Source organism: Labrus mixtus, chromosome 16, assembly GCF_963584025.1.
Source record: "Labrus mixtus chromosome 16, fLabMix1.1, whole genome shotgun sequence".
In the NCBI taxonomy this organism is placed as follows: Eukaryota; Metazoa; Chordata; class Actinopteri; order Labriformes; family Labridae; genus Labrus; species Labrus mixtus.
The window spans coordinates 18125064-18149718 of NC_083627.1; the positions used below are offsets into that span (position 1 = coordinate 18125064).

Genomic DNA, 24655 nt, shown 5'->3' on the forward strand with positions numbered 1-24655 from the left:
AAGCAAATAACTTGTGACTCAGATTATAGACTTGTCAAAGTGGCTTTATTGTGATGCATTACAGAATTCTCCTTTTTTTCTCCCTTGCTCCCTTCTTCTCCGGTCATTAGATTAAAGACCAGAGCTCAAAATACAGAACACCCTTCTTTATTACCTATTAAAAACATTAATAGCTGCAGCTCCAGTTGCATTAAAGGCCCGTTTGTTTTCACATGCTATAAACTGCCTGTACACTGATTTCTTTTTATTTCATCTTTCTATAAATCCATTTTTTATTTGATAATAACCAGAGTAATTTCTCTTGAGCACAGGCGGCACAGTGGTCTGAATTTCTTAGCACTTAAAAAAATAAATGTGTAATTTGGTGGAATGTGGAGTTCATAAAAATTGCAGCATGAAATGCAGTTGTGCGTCAGCCAGAAAGACAAAAAAAAAGAAAGAAGTAAAGAGGACTGAGTGTTGACAGGTCTATAAAAGCTGATAATATAAACGGCAGCGGCCTCTCCTTTAAAGAGTTAAAGGCTGTATATTTATTGCCTCATTAAAGTGTAGAAAAACAATGCACAAGCTGTCTTCCCTCAGAAGGTAAGGCTGAAGTAAATATCACCTTTCTCTCTCCCGCTCTCTCCCTCCCTTTCTGTCTTTATAAAAAATTGCTTTTTCCTCTTTCCCTTTCTGCACTCGTTCAGCGCGGCTTGTTTGGTAATAAGAAACAGGTTGCTCTATTGGTTTGTTTTTGTTTCTTTAGTAAGGCTGTAATTTAGGACTCATGTTCAGTGTCTCTCCACTCCACTGGCTGCAGAGGCTTAGAGGGTTCAGGCAGGGGAATGCGAGTGAGAAGAAAAGGCTTTTCTCCCCTGAATATAGAGCCTCCACAGCTCAAACACGTTCTGCCATGTGTCATTCAAGACTGATTTAGAGCTGAGGAACTTAAATCTCAATCAGGGAAGAATTGTATTCTGGAGATTGACATTGACGTTTTGTCACAAACAGTTACAGACGTTTTCTTTTCTAGCCAAAATCAAATAATTACTAATGTTAACCATAAGATAGGAAACACATGCTGTTTGTTAAGACCTGACTCATTCGACTTTGTAAAAAGAAAAGACTTTAACTTGATTAAAATACGTTGGAAGTATTTGATAATAGCTTGCTATAAAAACAGGATGAACATAAAGGAGAGGATTTGAATGTGGTGAAGGCCTCATACTGTACATTGTTAGTGTACACTCATTAGCCTGAAAAGTGGATTCTGTAAAGACGTCACAGAACTGTTTTACCTAAAGCTAATTGCTAATTAATGTATGTTTAAATTACATATAAAGTACATGTGTTCACACAGGTAATCAGTGTTTGAATAACAAGGTTTACTTAGACTGTACCGGGTTTCATTTGGAGGTACTTTTGCTTTATTGGAGTGCTTTGAGGGTTTTCACAATAAAAAACTTTCAAACTTCTACGTGATTCTGGTAAAAATAAAGAGGAAAAGATAAATATGTGTCAACAGCTATGGTGATACCACAGAAACATGAATACACGTCAATAGCTGCCAATATTGGGTAATTTTATGACCAACATTTTTTAGGGAAAATCCTGCACGATGTCTAAATTACACATAATCATATTTTCGTAATCTAGAAAGTTCTCTTCATTTATGATTTGCATCTGAAAAAGATCTGAGGTTATTTTAAAGCTTCTGTATTTTTTGATTCCATCGATCCTAAAATTATTTAATTAAGTTTTAAAACATGTATCGAAAAGTATCAAAGTACCACAAAACGTTCACAACCTTTGTGCTTTCCATTTTTTGCTCATTTGTTCTTCTACTCTTCCACATTAAAAAAAAGGAATATTGTACTTTTCCATCATAGATGTATTTGACTTGACATGGTTGCTTTGTTGCAGTAGCTCCGTCCGTAGGGACTTGGTTTGGGAACTGGAGGGTCACTGGTTCAAGTCCCTGGTGTGCACCAAAACTGGAAATTGATCTGATAGCTGGAGTAGGTGCCAGTTCCCTTCCTGAGCACTGCCGATGTGCCCTCGAGCAAGGCACCAAACCCCACCACCCACCAGCTTAGGAGCACTCGCTGTGGGCATACCCTCCCTCTGACCTCTCTCCATTAGTGCATGTCAGTGAGATGTCAGTGTGTGTGTATTTCAGCCTATGTGTGTTTGTGCATGTTCAACAACAGAGTGTAAAATTGTGGTATTAATAAAGTATTCTTCTTCTACAACTCATCATGCAAAACACATGATCAATTCCTTAAAACACGTCTTATTATTGTGACAGTCTAAAGCAGTGGTTCCCAAAGTGGGGGTCGGGACCCCCAGGGGGGTCGCTAGCCACCAAGAGGGGGGTCGCGAGATGCCGTCCATAAAAAATAAAAAAGCATATATTTTTACTCATTTTTGTAAATATACAAAAAGTACATATAATGTCATATAAGACAGTATCATTAAATGAAATGGAAATGAAATTAATGTGTACATTTGTATGTACTATTGTAGTATGTATTGTTGTATTATTTTGTGTTCCTAGTTTTTGGATAGGTTTATTAGTGTGTGCGTGGCTGTCGCTACATTATATACCTAACTAACCACCTTAAAGAATAGTGGGGGGTCCCCAGTTTCTGTCACCCTTATTTTGGGGGTCACGACCTGAAAAGTTTGGGAACCCCTAGGCTAAAGGATCCAAAGTCGGTCCTGACTGTCCAGCTGAAGTGCCACTCACATAATGATGCATATCATTTAATAAAATGAAATAAAAACAAGTACATGGGGTGTGTCTCTCCTTTATTTGTAGTGCTTTAAGAAGATTTTGCAAATAATACTTCTGTACATTATCATGTCAAGATATTGAATTACATTATTGTTTTAAATGGCTGCATCCTTGTAGTCAGGATAAGAGCAACTACATGTAGTCACCATTTAAAGCTGCTTGCCTTTCTTGTCTTTGTTTCCAAGGAGGTGAAGCAGGTCTTCATCAGACACCAGCACATCCACCAGCACATCCACCAGCACATCCACCAGCACATCCACCAGCACATCCACCAGCACATCCACCAGCACATCCCCGTCAGGCTCAGGTAGGACTGACGGATTTCACACGGCTGCACTTTCACACAGAGAGCGATGAGAAGCTCAGCTGTGGAGAGTTCACCCAGTTTCTTTCCAATCATCTGCTTGCATCTTTGTCCCCTCACTCCTCACTCCTCACACTTCACTCTTTTCTGTCTTTCTTCCCGTCTTTCTAGCTCTCTTCCTATTCTCCAGTGACCATCGTAGATAGTCAATAAATCTTTATTAACTGATATATGTGATGGCACACACTGCCCTGTCTTAACATGTTGTTTACAAGCTGTTCATACAATCCTGTCATGTAACTGTAGATACTTGACTTGACTTTGCCAAGACAAATATGCAGGCTTACAGACACGCTCCTCTCCCTCTCAAACACAGCCCTCCATATTGACCAGATTAGTCATTAATGAAACACTGAGGTTATGTTTATATTTGGTACATATTCTGCATTTGTTTTCCATTAGCTGACATACACTACTGCTTTGCTCTGCTCCACATAGTCCGATCAGGTAGATTCGCACTTCTACCTCCATAAATAGTGTAGCTGGAATATTCCTAGCGTATATGTGGTGTGGGAGCCATTTTCCAATATGATGTCTAGACTTAAATCGGGGCCTGAGAAGGCAGAGGTGGGGTGGAGTGGGTGGGAGAGAGGGCCATGAGCTGTGCCAAGTTTGCATCCACACTCACCATGTATCTGAATGAGCTTTTTATATTACTCTTAACTTAGACCAGATGCTAACACACAGTGGGCAGCGTGGATATTGGGACATTGTTATAAGTGCATGCTTCCCTGTGTGTGCATGTGTTTGAACGTACGCTGTGTGTCTGTGTGTGTTTATCTTACTTATCTGCTTTGCCGTACGTGTGAGCGGAGGCGTGCGAGCTTTGTGCATCTGTGATGTCTGTTTGTGTATCTGTGGGTTTTATCCCTTGTGTGTGTGTGTGTGTGTGTGTGTGTGTGTGTGTGTGTGTGTGTGTGTTTGTGTGAGAGTCTGTGGCGCTGTGGCGAGTGGACGCTGCACTTTTGCATTGACAGCGTGCCCAGTTCTCTCCCAGTCCGTCACTCAGTGGTTTCCAGCTCCTCACAGCAGCAGGCCAGCAGCCAGACGCACTCCTTGCTCAGTATGAAATTCACATTTCCTGCTCACGCTCGCTGTATTTGATCATTTCTCATAGCTTTTCCTTCATGCCATAATAAATGTCAGAAGCAAGAGAAAGTAACGTTATTGCTGGATGCCTCTCTGTGTAGGTAAGAGTCAGGGATGTTCAACAGAGAGTCTGATCAAGAGGTTGCACATAGCTTACATTTCATCTTTTATCACTTGCCTCACTGGTCTACTGATATTCACACGAGAATGTTCTAAATCTTTTCATTTGACACTTCTTATGCTGCCTAGGTTGTCTCATTGATAAGACACATTAATACCAAACTTATAGTACTTTGGTACAAGCAAAATCAAAGGTATTGACAACTTGCTTCTATAGTGAGGTATCAGCTGCTGCAATGATTGACGACAGGGCAATTAGTGAAGCACAACGTTTCCGAAATCAGAATGCAAACCTGTGTAATTACTACACACTCCTGTGATCGCACTTCTAACCAATGATTTATTAATAGACACAGAATTAAATGCCATTCAGACAATAGAAAGCACACATCAGAGCTGAAAAAGTTCTCAGAGTTGTGAAAACCACCGCCCACTCTCACGCACCATATTCTAAATATTTTTCAGTTATTTTTATAATTCCCTACCACCCATCTCCCCCCGCCGAGGAATGTTCCCATCCTTTATTTCCTCCTCTTCCTGCCGAACATGCATGTGTTTATTGTGTTTTTTTTTTTTTTTCTTTTGCTGCCATTGTAACCATGCCACTGCCAGATGCTCACAAGATGGGATTATCGGGGAAAACGTTTGCACCGCATATTTCTCACAAGGGCTCTCTCTGGCCAATTACTGTCTTGATGGAAGCCAGAGATTCTCACCAATTACATGCATTTTTCCCCGTCTCACGCGTGGACGCTGGCCAAGGCTCAGCTCGCACTGTCAGCGTGGTGTTGTCTCTGGTAGAGGCATTACTGATGGCACATAGTAGCCCATATTATAAACCCTGGCAAGTTAAAGGCATAGAGAGGACACAACATGTCCCACTTCTTTCGTAAGCACTAAAACAAAGTGAATGTTTGCCATTTCTTAATTTTGACTTCACTAATATTCATTTTTGTTGTTTTGAAGGGAGTGAAGAGGAGAATCACAACCTTTAAAAGCAAACGGAGGTGGCTTGTCTTGTGTTTTCATTCTCTTTCAAGGACTTTAACAGTGACTGTGAATGACTCAGTGGTCTCTTGTTGTCAGCTTTAATTCTCCTGCTTCCCTCACTCCTCTTCTAATTAAACAACGCTTCCCTGCAACACTCATACAGTTGAATTAAGTCAAGGTTTTAAGAGGCTGAGACTCTAAACTGCTCCATGTGCTGGACCACAGTTGTTTTGTTGCTCTGTGTGGTTGGTTGTGTGTGGTTTTTCGTTCGACTTGTCCAGAGGATCTAATTTTTTTCTCTCTCTATTTGGAGCTGGACACAAACACACAAAGATAAATCTAAACTTTTTCCGTGTTGCACATGCACACAGTCCTGTATGCAAAACATCACATTTAACTGTGGCTATCAATATTCATCTCCCCTCCTCCCTTTACTCTTCATAGTTTATTTCACTCCAAAAGTGTTTTGACCTACTCACAACTGACCAGAGAAGTGAGTCACGACACACAGGATGCTGACACCAAAATATCTCACCTTATTTACTTTGGGAGTGTTTACATGCGTCAATCTCTCCGCGTTTCCTTGCCTCTCCTTTCACTCATACACTCGGCGGAGCCCCTGCTGCGCTCAGGTGATACTGACACATGGCTGCTGCATTTGCTGTTTTTGCAAATCTGGCTCTTTTGTTGCGATGTCTATTCTTACTCCCCTCCGGTCTCCACTCAGCTTTGTGTAAATGTCACTCTTTCCCAGTTGTTTCTCTTGGGTGCCGCAAATTTAGAGTTCGATCAGTTATGCTGTCAGTGAAATATCACTCAAATTCAGCACAACAATAAGTCATAGCCTCATAGGGTTTTGTGTTGTGGTAATAACACTTTTTTGAGTTCCACTTATAACAATAACGTCTAAATCAATCAATTGTGCATGTTCAAGATTTAATCAGCACTTTTTGTGGCTTGAAAAAAGAATGTCCATTCTTCTTGGACAAGTTGATTATCATTCTTATAAACTAAATGATTTACTTGTACTAATACTTCATGCCAACTTTTACTGTACTTGCTACAATTTTATTTTAGAAAAACATGACTTTGCATTTGGATTATAAATTTGAACAATCTATTTCAGTTCAAATATTATTTTTTCCCATTTTATGACATTTGTGATATTTTGTGTGTAATACATAAATAGTATTGAAGCAAAAGGGCTTTTATTTTTTAAGATTTAGTTAGGGCTTTTTACTGTCACTGGATAGGACTGCTGAAAATAGACAGGAAATGTGGGAAGATAGTGGACGACGTGCACTAAACAGCGTCAGGCCCGGGACTCCAAACTGGGACCAGTGCGACCAGGACTGCAGCCTCTGTACATGGGCCCCTGCTCCACCAGTCAAGCCAAACCAGAGCTCCAAAGCAGCATTTTAAAATTGAAGAATTTTCAAAATCTTTAGCAGCATCTATACCTCTTATAGATTATTTTAATTAATTAATGTTCAAATTATCTCTTCAAATTATAAACTTGTGATTTGGTCCTAAATGATCACAAATAGTGATAGATTTTTTTTTCCATTTAGCATTTTTGAATTATTCAAATGGCTTGTTTTGTCCCCCCTGCAGGAGAACCTGGAGATATTCACTTTGCTGTGACAGAACCAAAAGAAATGCAAAATATCTTAACTTTAAAGAATCTGTGAGAAATAAAGAATACATTTAGAATACACTTATTATCATCAATTTACCATCAATTAATTGACTGATAGTTCAAGCTCTAAGTATGCTGGAAATAAGAACAAAAACTCCTTACAAACTTAAAGAAATGCTTAGAAGTCATTTAAATTATGCACACTTCACATGGTCATTTAGGCTGTTGGTATTGTAACAAAAACCTGTAAACTCAGGAAAAACAGCTTCATGTCCATGAAACACTTCAGGTGAGTCAACATCCAAACCATCTCACTGCTCTCAATCTTAATTCTCAGACACTGATTTTGGATTATTATTGGTCTGATCTCCACGTCTTTTGAGGTAACTGAGTGTCTTTATGTTAGCTTTGAGGAAGCATCTGCAGCAGCGGCTTGTTTACAGCCTCTCTCTGTAGACTTGTGGTTGCAGGTACCGATAATGGCTGCTAATTTCAAAGGCCTTGTGGGAACTGTCCCCACCGCAGCCTGCTGTTGTCCCTGTAGACCTTTGTGTGTACGTGTGCACCGGAAGAGAGACAAAGTGAGCAGTTGGGGTGATTAGCTGTCTTGCCTGTGTGTTAGTGTTTGTGTGTGTGTGTGTGTGTGTGTGTATGTTTGTATGGTTCTCCCTCAAGTGGGTTTAATGGGGATTTGGGGAGGGTGTGAAAAGCCCAAGCAACGCCTCACAGAAGGCAAGCGGCTGTTGGGGAGAGTAGACGAGAGTGGAGCCTGGCCAAACGCCGGTTCCCCTGAAACTGAGAGGGGGGGGGGGACCCTGCATCAAGGGGCCCATCAAAGCAAATACTGTGTTTTTTTATGCATATGTGTTAATATGAGCCAGTTTATGTGGATTCTAATTTATGAAGGCAACTTAAAGAGGTGTATGACCCACATATGTGTACAATAATACGCATTTACTGTATGATCTAACACCTCAAACTTCTCCGCTTTCTTCTCTGTACTTTCTCCCTCAAGAGATGGAGCTGGAACATGCACTGCTGGCTTTCGTCCAGCGAGACCGAGCCTGCAGCGGCTCCGTCTCAGCGCTGGACTTCAGGGACATTATGGTCACCATCCGGCCGCACATGCTCACACCCTTTGTGGAGGAATGCCTCGTGGCGGTGTGTTTTTTTTTCTTTTTCGCTTGCTCTGTGTCTTCTACTTGATTCACTGTCAAGCACATGAGACAAAGTACACCTATAGGAGATATGATAGACTTTGATAATTTAGCCTCATAATTTAGCTATCGTAGAACATGTGAACATAGATCTATTTAAGGTTTTTAGCAATGTTTAAAAATAGTAAAATATCTAATAATTTAAGTGTACAAAAATATATGATGATGAATACGTATATTGGAGTTTAATTCTGCAAAGCAATGCCCCTACACACTAGCTTTTATAAGCTATGTTTGCCACATATTCAGGCAGCTAAGAAGCCTAGCAACCTAACATTACTTTTTTCTCCATAACAGAGTTAAAGCCAAGACTGTTTTCTTCCATCTTACCACTTTTTTTTTTTTTCTGTTCCCTGGGTTTTCTTCTTTCTCTCACACCCCCACAACCGAACACCATGGCTTTCTCTTTCCCTGCATCTGTCCATCTCTCTTTACCCTTTCTGTCACCTATCATCCCTCCTCTGTTCTTCCTTCCCTTCGTTTTTTTTTTTTTTTTTTTTTTTTACTTCCCTCCCTCTCAACCACCCCTCTTCCATCTCTCTCTCTCTCTCTCTCTCTCTCCCTCCCTAGCTCCCTGCCTCCCTCCCTCCCCCGTGTCTCTGTCTTTCTCCCAACATGTCATTAAGTCTAACCTCTCTGGCAGTGTCAAAGCCGAGCAGGCCAGCTGAATGGGGAGAGATAGAGACAGAGATAGATGGAGACTGGAGCTTTACAGTCCATCATCTCTCTCCCCCCGTTTGTGTGTGAGCAGCTGTGTGCGTGTGCTCTATTTGTTTTCTGAACTCTGAGATGTTTGTCTTTTTTTTTTTTGTGTCTTGTCTTTGCCTTATGTGTGTCAGTGTTTTTGTTGAGCGTGTGTGTTTCTCCTGTGTGTGTCCATGTCTTGCCCCATTTCATAAACACCCTGTAGACTCTGTCATTTTCTCCACTGTGTTTACCTCACCGACCAGACATCTTGGTCTGCTGTTAGTAAACTCTCACACATACACACATTCAGTCATGCGCGCTCACACACACACACACACACACACACCTATGAAAACCCCCATAAACACCACAGACACATTAAAGGAGGTATTATGCCAGAACACATACAGAGAAACAACAACCTTTAATTCACTCACCACACATTGTTAATGATCAGCGCCACTCTTTTCACTCAAATACTGGTCTCTTCTTGCTTTCTGTGAAAGACTCTGTCTTATATATGTTGGGAGCGTCCATGCCTATGGGCCCATAGATATAAACAGATACAAAAGTGTCTCTCTTTTAGGGCAGTTTCATCCGAGTCAGAGCCTCCAGCCCTCGATACAACTGGCAGGGCTGCAGGCAACCTTTCCTCGATGTGTCTGTAAAGCAAACAGTGCCATCTAGTGAAAGGAACCCTCTGGATATTCTGTTGCCTCTTCCCTCAAGTGAAGAGCTGCAAAGCCTCTAGGTTCATCTACATAATACTCTGGCCTATAAGCTGCCCAAAGACAGGTATGTAGCAACATTTATGACATAAACGTCCTCCAGAGCTGCTTCTCTCGGAGTGTGAGAACATGACAAAAGATTTTGTGTGCAGTCTGGAATGTCCTCAAGAGCGCAGCGTCCTATTTTTAATCCGTTACCTTTTCTTTTTTCTTTTTTTTCTAGTTTCTGTTCTTTTACCACTTCCTCCACCTCATAAAGAAAGTTAATTAAAGTCCCTGAGCGTGTTGGTTATGTGATGGAAAAAAGTAGTGGTTGAAGCAGGTTTACTTCTCCCTGTGGAGGAACAGTAAAGAGTCACGCTGATGATTAACCACCGGCGTTTGTCAAGGTTTCTTCTTCACGTCTAATCTCTAAGCATATTCCTTGCGTGTTCATGTTAAAAAATAATCATGATATCAACATGCATCACTCAAGCTGTAGAGTCTAGTGTGATTGTGTTTGCAGGGTTTTTTATTGTATGTTTACATGTGTCATCATCCTTGCCTGGGTTGTTGGTGGCAGCACACCTCACCAGGTCAGCTCCCCGTACTTCAACAGCTTCTAATCACTTCTCCACAACATGGAGCTGATCAGGATGTCAACGAAGGTACACAATAACACAAACACCAGCCCATAATAAAACAGATAACACATCTGTATAGATGCAGTTAGTGCACAGATTGATACAGCCCTTCGCCACGGGAAGTATAAAACGTGTGATCACGATAATGTAGTTACACCGTTGATTTAAAGGGAGCGTGGAAACTGGCATTTCTTTGGTTTTTCTTCCTTCCCTGTGGCATTTCATGGGCTTTCTGGTACACACATCGGCCTACTGTCTGTCTTGTGTGTTAGTCATTCTGGCACTGGTCTTAGGGTAGCTTTTCCTGGGATGTTTAAAATAACGAAAATTTGTTTTTCAATTCTTCAAAACTGATAAAAATTGAGAGGAGCTTTATTTGTTAGCAAGTTAAAAAAAACATTTTGTAAGTTTTATTCAATATGAAAATTACTGTAAAGCAAAGATGTTCAGCTCCAAGGCCACTGAGATTTGGTATTTCTATCTATAGATCAAAAGGCCTTTTTCTTTTCAGGTTTTATTCTTTTTTTTCCCTCACGTCTGTTTTCTTGAATCCATATCTGTCTCGCTTGCTCATCCTGAAGTCTCTTACATTCCTCAGACCTGAGCTTGAAGCCCTGTTAGCGTTCCCTTTTTCTTTCTTACTTTCTCTGCCTGTTTTCTTCCTGACTCTCTTTCTCCTTCTCTGGTTGTCCAAAAAACCATTAAGGACTCTCTCCTCACCGCCTAAGGCCACTAGTGTAGCCTTATGATAATATCTGAAGCCTTATCAGGGGTGCGGACCGTGGCCGACCCAGACCAAGAGCCCATACTCTCCCCAGGCTGTTCCCAGCATGGGTACACAAATGCTGGGCTTGGCTCGACTGATGGTGGCCTGTAGCCAGCCAGACCTCCACAGCCACCACCCACCCACCCTCCACCCTCTGAGCCATTAAGACCTCCTCTGGGACTGTAAGTGCTCAGCTCTGTGTACGACTGGCTGGCAGAAAAACACATACTGTACACACCATCATGTATCAAGTGTGTGCGTATTTTGTAACGCACGATTTCAAACATTTTCTCACAAATGCACAACTATTCAGATACATTAACACGGCCAAGCATGCGCACATGCGTAATAATCCTGATTGATTCCGTCTGTGCAACAAGGCCACTGTTTTGCCTTGGGGACGCCATTACAGAGCTCAACGCCTACACAAAAGGGAGCGCACAGGCGTGTGTGAGGATGTGTGTGCGTACATGCATAGAAGACCTTTACAGAACACAGCTTTAATTTAGCCAGCAGTGAACATGACAAAGCGAATCATGACTTTGCTGGTTTACGAAGAGGTTAAATCAGGTGGGTTTTGATGAAGTTCATCTGAATAAATACAGTTCTTTACGTGTATCTTCATTTGTTGGGTCTAAACTGATGATATTTTCACAAATCTATGAATAAAGGTCCTTTGGCAGGACACAGGGGCTTGTTACAATAATGTAAATTAAACTAATCCGGTTTCTACCTGGAGGGTTTCTTTATCATGTTGCTATGTTTTTATATCAGGGATTTTTAGTCATGTCAGCAGTATGGCTCGATGGTTTGGCCCTGTAGGCTATACTCTTTCTTTCTTGGTCCTGACTGAAATATCTGTAAAAAATATTTAAGTTCTCCTGAGGAAGAAGTTTGTTGATCCTCAGACTTTAAATCTTTTGTCATCATCAGAAAAAAAAACCTTATACTTCAAAACTAATTACAATCTCAGATGAACTTTGCATTTGGGGCTAATTTGCTAATGTTAGTATGCTAATATGTTATACAAAGATGTTGAGTTTCAGATCTAATGAGCCCCTGAAGTCCAAAAAAGTACGTATTAATAACTTGTGAACTTGTGCCTACAATGTTGTTATCTTGTGTGCACAACATAATATCTGGTTCACACAAGATATGCTCTAACTTGTGGGCAAAAGACATTATGTTGACAGATGACAGATACTTTTTGGACTTCAGTGGCTCAGTAGAGATCGCCATGTTAGCAGTGTCGCTTTTAGAATTTAAGCGTTCTTACAAAACTGTTGACTTTATGCACAAGCACAGCCTCAGAACTTGATTTCCAGCAATATCATGAAAAACATTTTCATTGCCATTTTTACGTCGCGTTTGAACGGTCATTTTCTTGCACTGCTCTCACAAATGTTCTCTTTTAAAACACTTTCCTGTGGTTTGTAATTGTTTTCAGAAGTGCTGTGTAAATAACAATGACTATTATAACACTGACCTTCGTTAAGCACTCATTAACTCAGCTCATTAACAACAGAGCTCTAATCTCCTTAACAAAGGATTGCCAGAAGAGTTAAACTTTAATAAATCTGTAATATCCACTTGTTTATTTAAAACATTTCACAGTTAGCTTGAGTGTCACTACAAAAACATCCCGAGTTGTTTCCTAACAGATTCTTTCATCACATGAATTAGTCCTCATCTGAACTAGAGGAGGAGGCTTAACTGTAGCTAACAGATACACTGTCAAGGAACAGACAAGACCATTTTGTAGATCTGTGCTTTTCATTGTAATAATCTATTGGCTAGACTAGTTAACAGAGAGACAGGTCAGTCAGGGATGTGTGTAAATGTTCATGTGTATAGTGACCATGAAGGTAGATAGGTTACCATGTGATCTCTCCAACTTGGTCTGTGCGTACATGCGTGGGTATTGACGAGTTCATTCTTCCATGGTAATACTCTCTTAGATTGCTTGTGAGCATTACTTGCATTTACCCATGGATGTGTGTGTGTGTGTGTGTGTGTGTGTGTGTGTGTGTGTGTGTGTGTGTGTGTGTGTGTGTGTGTGTGTGTGTGTGTGTGTGTGTGTGTGTGTGTGTGTGTGTGTGTGAGTGTGTGTGTGTGTGTGTGTGTGTGTGTGTGTGTGTGTGTGTGTGTGTGTGTGTGTGTGTGTGTGTGTGTGTGTGTGAGAGAGAGAGAGAGAGAGAATCAGAGCATGCCTCAGGGGTAAGCTGAGCCTTGGCGGGGTGAATGGCTCCAGTGTAGGACGACTTTGTCACAACCCCAGCCTGCTGCTCTGTGAATAAAGCAGGTCAAACAATGCTGACTCCTCCACTGTAAGCCAGCCTACAGTCAACCTGTTCTTTATTCCACCAACAATAGACCATGTCTTAAGTTACTGCATACTGAGGTGGCTCTGAATAACTCCTAGAGTCCATAACTCTACATGGACATATTTTCTGTTCCATTTTCCTATGATGAATTCAACATGCTTTGACACTTCTTGCTACTTTCAACAGAGTCACAGAAGGTAACCAGTGTGAGTGACAGGGCTTTAGGGAAAAAAATCACCCAAAAACAAAACAGCCTAACATTTAACACAGCTACTCCTTACAGCTTCTTTATTAATAGAAATGGTTCTTTTGCTAAATGTTGCTTAGTGCTGCGCTCCAACGTTAATCCATCCATGATGGATTAATGTTGGTTCTTTGTAGATTATATAACAAAGTGTAAGGTATTTTACCTGCTCTTTTGTATAGTGTCTTTAGCTAACATTTGTTGTCAATTGGCGCTATACAAATCAAGATCGATCGATTGATTGTATTCCACTAGTAACACAACAAAACAAATATAAGAACCCTTTTTACCAATAGACAGGATTCAGTTTTCATTTTCTCCATCTATCTAGATAAATATGCAACATGCCCACCAACATCTTATCTGGAACCACATATTACTGACTGATATACATATGGAGGGAGATGGGAAAAGACATCCAAAACTGAAAAATATTGACTTGCAGTAAATGCTAACACAGCAACACTCAGAATGGCTTTTCTGCTGCATAAAAAAAACCTTTAAAACTGTTATTTGATTTGCTCACAACACATTATAATAGTTCTAAATGTGCAAATAAGCACTTTGTCTTTTGTGTAATATGATATAAATTGATTATTCTGAGCCTTTTATACCGCATCATGATGAGTTAGTAAAAGAATAAAGAGGTGTCAGTCACAGTTGTCAATCATGGAAACTGCTTGTGTTCAGGATAACAGATATAGCCTTAGGCTAATCATCAAGCTATCTGCGAAATATTTTGAATGATTTTCATGTGTGTAATGGCCGGGTGTAACATGTCACACATTAAAAATATATCCTAACAAAGTGAAAGTTCCAACTGTTGATCTGCAGATAACAGCAGCGTGTGGTGGATATTAAGACAAGCTGTAGTTTATGGAGGGGCATCTTAAATGGCATTTAAAGATTTTTGTTTACCCAAGTAGAAAACATTTCTGCTGCTTTATACCACATATCTACAAAACAAACTTAAGTAGATGAAATATCATTTGGGATCTGGATCTCGAGGCTCGTAGTTTGTTGTCATTGACGAGGGGCCAGTCTATAACGATTCTCCCTGTGCGCCTCACTGTGGAGGTCTGCAGACCCGAAACACACTGGAGGAATTATTCATATTCCATCTGACCTGGGATTACCTCAGAACCCCCAATACTCTACTCTAAAATAGTCTTCGATGTAGAATTCATATAAAAGAGATGATGAATTACTGAACCAATGGATTTAGAAAAATAATGCTTACTACATCCTATTTGTGAAACAGAGAGGCAGCTAAACTGTAGCATTGAAACAGCTGCTTCAAAATACATCCCGTCCGTTTATGACTCTACTTAGATGTGTGTCTGTATTCGCTCTAGTAGCTCAAACATATTCCCCTCAGGTTTTGGGATCCACCAAGTCTGTTCCTTGTCATTCTTAATTTTCATGGACAGAATATAACAGTACAGCCAAGGAGCTGACAGGGCTTAGTTAGTTAACATCCCAATAGTATTACGCTCTGTGGGTGATGTAGTTCTGTTGGATAAACTCCTGCCTGCACTGATTCAGTTTGCAGTCAACTACTTCCTTACCTTGTTGAGTTAAGAGAGGAGTTGAAGATAAGAAACTTCAAGTGAGGGAGTGTAATGAAGCACGAGATGGACTAGACTGGATATCGAGGCTTGGAGCTTGTCGTCATTGCAGGGGCCAGTCATACTAAAATGATTCTCCCTGTGCGCCTCACGATGGAGGTCTGCCGACCCAGAACACACTGGAGGAATTATTTATATTCCATCTGACCTGGGATTACCTCAGAAGCCCAAGGTAGAATTTAGGCATTCAGATGATGAGAACAAGGTCTCAACTGCTGGAACATGTGCAACAGATATGAGCTTTATTTTGGCCGTGTTTTCAGACTTTTGAAGCTATATTTGTAGGTTTTTTATTTATTTTAAACTAAATAAAAATACATCTTATTTTTGTAGAAGAGTGATACCCATGTTCACTTCCAGCTCATAGACCTGTCAGAGCCCCCTGAGCTTGAATTTAATACCAAAATATTACTTTGTTTTGGGTAGAACTTGGTGCTCTTTATTTGATCTGGTCTCAAATTGGATGATATGATTTATAAGGAAATAATCATTAGTCATGTGGATGTGATGGTCTATTAGTTACTGTATCAAATGTATGTTCATTTTCATTCAGTTAACTGATGCCTTGGTTATGGAGGAATTACAATTGAATTCATAACTGTGAACCTGAGAAGTTTTTTTTTCCTAAGTCAGTGTGGGAGCCGCAGAGAGTAAGTCTATCCCCTCACTTGGCCCTAAGTGCGCACCTTTAGCCCTGAGGTCCATACCTCAGAGAGACGCTTTCTACCTCCTCAAACTTCTCTGCCAAGGATCAAAAGAATCAGCCAAGACTAAATCAGTGCCAGAGAATCCTCTTTTTAGTCCCAAACCAATCCATCTCCTATTTATCTTGTAAAAAAAAAGGGCTATTCCAGTCGCTATGATCCATGGTTCACAACAACTGTGTTCATCTCACATTCCCTCGCTTCCTTTGCGTCTGCCTGTCGGCAAAACCAGCACGATCATAATTTCTAACCCTGGCCCGAGACACCACCTGATTATTATTTCTAGGCAATGGGATACTTTAATAGCTCTCTCCACTCCCCTTGATTGGAGATGCAGGAGATAATAGCCCCAATATTCAGAGGAGAGACTTGGAGGTGGTGTGCGGGGGGATTTGGTGTTCCCCTGTTCCCTCAGCCTGGGAAGTCTGGAACCATCATAGAGACGCAATGGAAAGACCCAGAAAGGGGGTAGATTTACAATTCAAAGGTTAAACATCTTTGTTATACTTGGATGAAAGCATAAAGGAGGGGGAGTTCCTTTAGATTGGTTGTCTCACTCAATCATACCAGCACATGTCTGGATTTTTGAATGCCACAATACTCAGCCATGGAACGGGGGCAAAGTGTCTGTACACATTGAGTAACTTCAGGATGACACATGGTGCTTCCAAAGGTCAATGCATTGATGAAACAGAACAATTCTCTGAAAGTTTTTACAACAGTTGAAAGTTACTTGAAACCTCTCGCTCTCTCTGCTCTCTCTCTCTCTCTCTCTCTGTTAGACATGTTGGTTTAGCAGACATTGAGAAGATCCCTTCGCTGGAGGAAGGCGCCCTGACCTAACACTTGGCCAACGTCCAGACACAGGTACATAATATGAAGACTTGTTGATGGGTTTGGTTTCCTCTTCCACACTGGCAGCTCCTTTTTTCGTCTCTGAACATTCTCCGGGGCTAGATGTCACAGCGTTGATAACACAGATTTATAATTAAGGATAACGATATCTCCTGTTCACAAGTAATTAATCCGCCAAACCAAAGCATCTGTTGATTTGTGATTTCGGCATAAGTTGCACAATAAATGTATTGAGACTTTTTTTTTTTTTTTAACTCAAAGTGAAAGACAAAAGTTTGCCAGCACTTGTCCACCCTGCTCATATTCAAAAGTTCATACCAAGTTTCAGACCATGTTGTGTTCATGTAACTTCCCATCACAGGCTTAGATTTCGAGAAACCTCCTCGAGAGAAAACACCACCAGAGCTCTCCCCGACTCGCGGGTTGATGTGTTTAAAAAAACATTCACACAAAGCTCACAAATCCAGAGAAGCAGAGCCATTCTCAAAGGACCTGACAAAGCTCAAACATGCTTCAAGTTTCAAATAATACATGCATGGAGATTTTGCAGGAGCTAACAAGAGTAATTTGTTTTCATGCGAGAGGAAGAAAGGGAGCAAGGACAGCAAGAAAAGATGAGCTGAGGGCTGTTTTCCCTCACAGGCCTTTTTGGTCAGAGTTGTGTTGCATGGTGGGTTCCAGCGCTACAGTTAAAGCTTGGCCAGGCCATGTTGGAGCAGGCGGGGGCTAAAGGGGAGAATGCAAAGGGGCCCAGCACTACACAGACGCCAGTCCCACCACAATGAGCCACTTTAGGCCCTTGTGGTTTGGACTCGGGGCTGGCCGCCAGCTAGCTGGAGCTCTCTCTCATCTCCTGCTCCTTCTCTCCATTTCCTTTTTTTGATCTACGTCTCGCTCTCTCTTACTTCTCTACTTGTTTGCCGGTTGGCCTTTTCTCTCTTTGAATCCTGTTGACTTGTTCCCTCCTTCTCTCTCAAGCATCCAGATTTCGTCGCCAAGTTTCGGCAGGAAGACAAGAATGATAGGATTGGAGAAGGTTGTGTTTAAAGGAGACATTAGGGCAAAAACCCCTTGGGATGACTCGTATTGGGGGGTGGAGCTCACTCTGACAGGTGGACTTGTTCTAGAGACTCCCATCCCCCTAATACACACACACACACACACTCACATGCAAACACACGCTACATAGAGCCCTCCACCCCCTTCTCCCCAGGGTGGAAAGGTGAGAGCTGGGCAGACCAGACAAGGCAACAGGTACCTCAGGTCGAGGGGGAGTGTTGCTAATTTTTCTGTGTGGCTAATGCTGCAGATTCACACTATTAGGCACTTTTCATGCTGTAATGATAAACTGGTCACCTTAATTTTGTTGAACAAATGCTCTTACACACTCAGTGTTGACACCAACCACAAGTTAGGCATTATGGAAAAATCTTCCCTTGCTCACTTTTGACTTTCATTTTGATTTATTTTTGGATTTCTTTGACTTTATTAGATAGGAGAGTGGATAGAGTAGGAAACCATGAAGAGAGAGAGAGAGAGTGGGGAATGACATGCAGGAAAGAAGCCAGAGGCCGGAGGACGACAGCCTCAGTATATGGGGCGCAACCAAACCGCTACGCCATCTATGCCTCCTTTTGACTTTTTCTTAAACTTTATATTAAAGCTAGTAGAGGAAATTTTAAACAAAGGCACCCAGTTTCCATTCTGTGAATCGCTTACTGACATAATGACAGCAATGACAAACACTGAAAATAGCCGCCATTCAATTGAGAGTGTTATACAACCTGTATTAAAGAATCAGAGTAGGTTTAAATTATATTATATAACATCACTTATTGAATGAATAGTAGCAGATTGCTATATTAGCTGTATGCAACGATCTGTAGTTCATTTCAAAATTGTAAAGAAGCTTCATATCTTCCCTTTTTCAAACCAAAACACAAAACACAAGTCTCACACATCTCCTGCAGTAAACAGTGTGATAAGAAAATACGCTTAAGAAAACATTGTTCTCATGAATATGGAGAAAAAGAAAAAACATTCAATGAAAAATCTTCATATCATATTAAAGGTCATTTGTATTTTGACCATTAGTCTGTATACTATAGGACTATTAAAAACATGAATACTCTTACATTGAGGACCCCCCACTTACTCTAATTCTTCTTAGCATTGTCTTATTATATGATCATTATATATCAGTGGCCATTAAGAAGGTGGGACAGTTTCAGGTAGGTCTTTTGCTGATCTGTCTCAATTGTTTTCATATGTTGTGTTCCACTTCTGAACCTGATGTCTTTATTGTCTCCCTCTCATTAAGTGTGCAGCAGTTAGGCAGCTCCCTCTCCATCTTCGTCCAGGTGGCACAGTTGGCCTCCAGGTTCACCCTTGGCTTAGTGGCAGAGGGTAAGAGTCACACCCCATTGGCTCCCTGCATACCTACACCCCAAACCCACCCGCCCGCCTACCTGCTTGCGCGCCTACCTGCCCCCCGCCCTCTTCTGTCCTCATAAGAAAAGGGTGAGAGAGAGAGGACAATGGCCCCTCTATTGCCCTTTGCCTTGCTTACAAGAACAAAGATTGTTCCCCTGCTTAAAGAGAAGTGCTCCCTCCCTTTTTTTTCTCGCTCAATCTCTCCCTCTCTATCTCTTTCCTGTTCTTCATCATCCCTCTGTCTCCTTCGCCTCTCTGCATGCCATGGGAAAACCCTTGTGTGTGGATTCTTTTGTACCTGTGTGAGTGATCAGAAGAGGGAGGAGGAGGGTGGGGGCCGACGGGCGGTGCCCAGGCCTTGTGTTTGGCTTCAGACTCCCTACTGTTTTCCTTCGCTGCCGCCGCCTCCTCCTCCTCCCTTCCTTCATTCCGCCCTCCTCCTCCTCCCATCCCAAGAGAGACAGCTTAATAAGGAGGTATGGGTCCACCATCCCTTCTTCTCTCTGTGACTCTCTCTAATTAAGTCTGTCGCCTTGGGTCGGTTCTTTTTGTTTGTGTCCGTCTGACAGACTGAAGATACCGGGACTCAAAACACTTCAACGTCTTTCTTACCATTACCCCGACAAACTTACTTCCCCTTCCTCCTCCGCCCTTTTCCTCCTCTTCCTGTGAAGGGATCACCGCACCAAAAACACAAATTTTCATATTTTCTTCTTTTGCATGCATAGGCAGAACATGATATGTGCCATTTCAAACACAAGAAAACACCTTTACGATATGTGACACATTAAAAACCATTAAACTAATATCAGTGGTAATTAGCAAAGCCCAATACTGGAGGTGTTTTACCCTAAACTTCTCAGACTCTTTTTATGTTTTCTTAGGAGATCCATAACCTACAAACTACATTTAAGGCACCGACTTGTTGAATCGTGGAGAGATTTTGCAACATATTTAAACTTAAAATTCATTTAGATTTTGACCTACTACTCCTAAAGAGAAGTCACTTGTTTTTTTTTTTAGAAAAATAGATCTATTCATGTATTCAAAAGTAGGATAAGTTAACCAATTGTTTGTGACACTTAAAGAGAAATCTATTCTAATTAATGGTCCTTGTATAAGCTTTTACAGCACAATCTTCTTTTATGTTTTGACAACCCTATTTGATGGTTTTTGATTGGCTAAGGCAAAATACCAGGAACAAGGATGGAATACAGATGCTGGTTAAGGACAGCGGTTGCACATTCACAATATTAAGTCATCAATATGTAAGCTGAACCAAACAAACATGTGATAAATATCTGAAGTAAAGTGTCTTCTTACTCTCTAAAGCTGTAGGTGTCACAGCACGGCCCCCCACTGATCTCATGAAGACCCAATGCAGAACCATTGGAGCGTCGCCTCTCTGGTGGGAGAGCTCATGTACAAGAACAGCTTCAACAGCATTAAGATGGTGATGTACTTTGTGGGCTTCTTAAGCCTTTACCAAGGTCAGTATGCATGAATAAGAACCTCCTTTTCATCTGATGTGTGTACCATGTTTTAAAAATGCATGGTTACTCTGAACTCTTGTATAATAGTGTAGCAGCTAGCTTATTTGAGCTAATAAAGTTAAGACATTATATGTGCTTTCCAGATCTTTCTTTTCAGCTTGTAGAGATGACCATGGTGGTTACCGTGGTTATGTTAAAAGCAATGTACCAAATGTAGGTTTGCGTACAATACATTTGATTTATTAAAGAACGCCTGAGATAAATTGGCCAAACATTTTTAAAAACAGACTTGGAGAGAACATTTAAAAAAAGAGCTGAGATTGAGAGAGAAGAAAGGAGACAAGAGTAGAAGGGACAATAAAAGAGACGAGAGAGGAGAAGAAAAGTGTAGGGTGGACGGAGGGCGGTTCGAGTTCACCTCTCTGTTGACCTGTCTCCTTTGAAGTGATTACCGGCTGGCCGGGGACTTTCAGAGCAGGACAATGAACGTCACACGCAAGGCAACATACCTTTAAGCCCGTGTCACAATGTGACGATGCCCCCCTTCAGAACTTACACACTCATACAAACATACACAGACACTGAGCAGTTGCACAAGTATGTGGGCGTGCACGCATGGACAGGCAGGCGACTTCTTGGGCAGGCAGGTACGCACATACCAGGGCTAATGACTACCTGCCCTGTCTACAGAAACTGGGGTTAGGGTGTCTGTGTCTTTATTGTTGGGGTCAGATTGAAGAAGAATTGAAAAAAGGATCCCTGGAATGATGGCAGGGCCTTTAAAAAAAATCCCATGTTTTTGATTGACAGCTCTGGGCTCCCGAGAGGAAACTTGAATGCTTGAATTTCTGTGGGAAACACAAAGGACGTCAGAAGTGGAATGGCCTCACAGACACAGAGACAGACAGGTCTGGCTCCAGGTAGCTGGCCAGACAGGTATCCCTACTGCCCCACTGTAGTTATGTAATATAGGTTGAAAGTGCCTTCACTGAAAGCCTCTCCTGAGAGAAGAATCTAGCAGATCTAGCATCACGGATTTGGCACAATTGATTATAATTCTGATATAAAACAGCACAAATAGGAGCAGAGCATATTTCCTCATTCTTCTTCCTAATTTGAAATGCTCAACTAAAACAAATTAGGTGTTTCTTTCTGTTACTGTGTGTGTGTATACAAGTATTTTCTGTGTTAAAAGGAAGATTTTTGTTAAGAGATCCCTTTCCCAAAACTTAAATTGAGTGTATGATTATGTGTGTGTATTTGTGTGTATAACAAGGCCACACACACACACAAACTTACAGTAGATTATTAACAGTGTTTATTTATTTGAGTAAATGTTTGTTTGTGTGTGTTTGTGTTTGTGCGTGTGTGTGTGTGTGTGTGTGTGTGTGTGTGTGTGTGTGTGTGTGTGTGTGTGTGTGTGTGTGTATATGTGTATGTGTGTGCTTCTTGCCTTGGTTCTGGGTAGGGGGCCAAGTTTCATTGTGCTCTGTTGTGATTATTTTGTTTATTTTTATCCTGCTCTGGGCTGTAATTGAGGTCTGCGTAAACTTTTGGTCGGTTTGTTTTATACTCTGCCGGTTTTTTTTTTTCCTATTCTGGGAAGCAGTTCCCTCTCTTCATCCTCTCTTTTACCCCGTCTTCCTCTCTCTTGTTGCTACTCTGATGTCCCCACACTCCACATCAATAGATTTCATTAGAGCCTGGGGGATCCTGCAGGGTCGGACGCATGCAGCGGGAAGCCGCACATCATGTGGAGTGTGTGGAAGTCGTATATGTATATCCATGTATGTGTGTGTGTGTGTGTGTGTGTGTGTGTGTGTGTGAGTAGGGGTACCACAGCACTCTTTTTTTCTAATCATCTCGTCGTTTTCTAATGATAGGTCTTATACCACAGCTACTGGGTGTGGCGCCCAAAAGAGCCATAAAGCTCACAGTAAGTCACTGGGTTAGAGAGCACACAGACACATGCATGCACAGACAGAATGTCTTCCAATGCTTCAATCTTTTAGGATGGATTCGATGAGCTGGTGTGTGAACGCAGCAGGAAACTTCACCATGAGTGAGCAGGTGGGAGTGATGAAATCTATATCACGCAACCCATTGGTGATTTGGTGCAATTGTCATGTAGTTAAACTGTAAAAGTACCCGGCTCTGGGCCCATAGAGCATTCACATTTGGGGTCGCAGTCCTGTGGCTCTGATCTGCTCTCAATTATGTCGACAAAAGTATCCCTAAATTCGGCTTTAATTGCATTTTTACAACTTTTAGGACCTATAATGATTTTCGAAAGGGTTACTGAAGTGTTCATATTGGGAAGTTGATGTACCTTAAAAACATTTTTCTCTGATTTATAGACATCTCTTTCCCATTGAAGCAAATAGGGAAACGTTTTTTTTGGGGCCCAATTTCATCACATGATGCTGCAATAACAGGTTCTACCCACCATGTGAATTTGGCTTCAACTGTCACAAATGATGTGTATTCATGTGAATTCTGAGTGTCTAAAACGTTGGGCAGAAGGAGAGCAAGAGTTTTTTTTTTAATCAAGTGTGTAATTATAATCCTCAGTGTTAACATTTTCCCCATTAAAGCCCAAATATGAAGCCTCTCTCTTTCCCTCTCTCTCGCTCTCGCTCTCCATCCTCCTGGCTCTTCTTGGTGCACTGTGCTGCAGAGATGCTGTACAGTACACAGACAGTGTATACAGTCCTCTGTGTACAGCATACATCTCTTAACTATGTTTACCTGTGATCTGAGTGCCGCCTCCTGACAGTCAAGCAGACAGACACGGCGCTGTTTGGAGGGCCACAAGTCGACGTTTGTTGATGGAGCGTGTAAAGATCACACATGAAAGAGAAAATGTGCATACTGTACATGCTCGCAAGGAGTTTGTGCCCGTGACAGACAGAACAGTATACAGGTGCATGGACACACAAACAGACGCACACACACACACACACACACACACACACACACACACACACACACACACACACATACAGGGAGGAGAGGAAGATTGACAGAGGCTGCTACCTGAAACCCCTCCCCCCCGCTCCTACCACCAGTCTCTTACCTGCTCCCCTCCCAGGTTTTGATCACTGAGCTGTCACAGTCCCCCCCCCCGCCCCCCCCACACACACACACACACACACCCACACACACACACACACACAGAGTCCACCAGGGCCGGCAGCTTCGGCCCTCAGCAAATGAAAGAAGGTCTTTCACTCAACCCTCTTTTGATGCTGATCACTAAAGCAAAGTATTCCAGGATACACAAGTCATTATGGGTTTAGCTCCACTCAGGTACATTCAATTGACCTTATTCGTTCTGGGAATATGTTGGAGAAACGTTTTAGTTGGTACATTAACTACTTGAATTTAGCTCTCCATTTTGGATCCAGATTTGTTTTGTAACAGAGTCAAAAATTCAGAAAGAAGATAAAGTAACTGCACGAAAAGCAAAATTTACTGAAAGCGTTCTGGGTGTGAAAAGCAGTGGTTGCCTGTTTTATACACCTCGTATGGATTCAGAAGCAGAAGCATAACAGATGCATAGAGAGGAGGGAATAAATGTAGAGGAGAGGAGTGTGGACGGATGGATTTTTCCTCTTTTCCTCCATGAGCCGTCGTGACAGCTCCTTTCATCCTGGCTGAGGCCCCGGTGTTAGTGCTGGCACCGCACTCTGCCTGACACTTTATCTAACACACATACACAGACACACACAGACACACACACACACACACACACACACACACACACACACACACACACACACACACACAGAAGTCGAACCCTCCTGAACCCTGTTTTAGTCAGGCTCCAGCCACAGCACATGAAATCTGTTTATATCATTTGGTAGCTGTGAAAGTGTTGGTTTGGACCACAGTGTCAGCCTCACTCTATAAAACAAAAGACAGAAACAGAGCATAAACAGGAGAATTGGAGAGTAATGCCGTTACATGTTT

At 41.7% G+C, this 24655-nt stretch overlaps 1 long non-coding RNA gene across 1 annotated transcript; it reads left to right on the forward strand.

Moving 5' to 3' along the window:
- Positions 1 to 16682: 16682 nt before the first annotated feature.
- On the forward strand, positions 16683 to 22801 carry LOC132991452 (uncharacterized). The gene is made up of 3 exons (XR_009676191.1): positions 16683 to 16769; positions 19085 to 19163; positions 20523 to 22801. It is a non-coding gene; the product is annotated as an uncharacterized LOC132991452 (long non-coding RNA).
- Positions 22802 to 24655: the final 1854 nt, after the last annotated feature.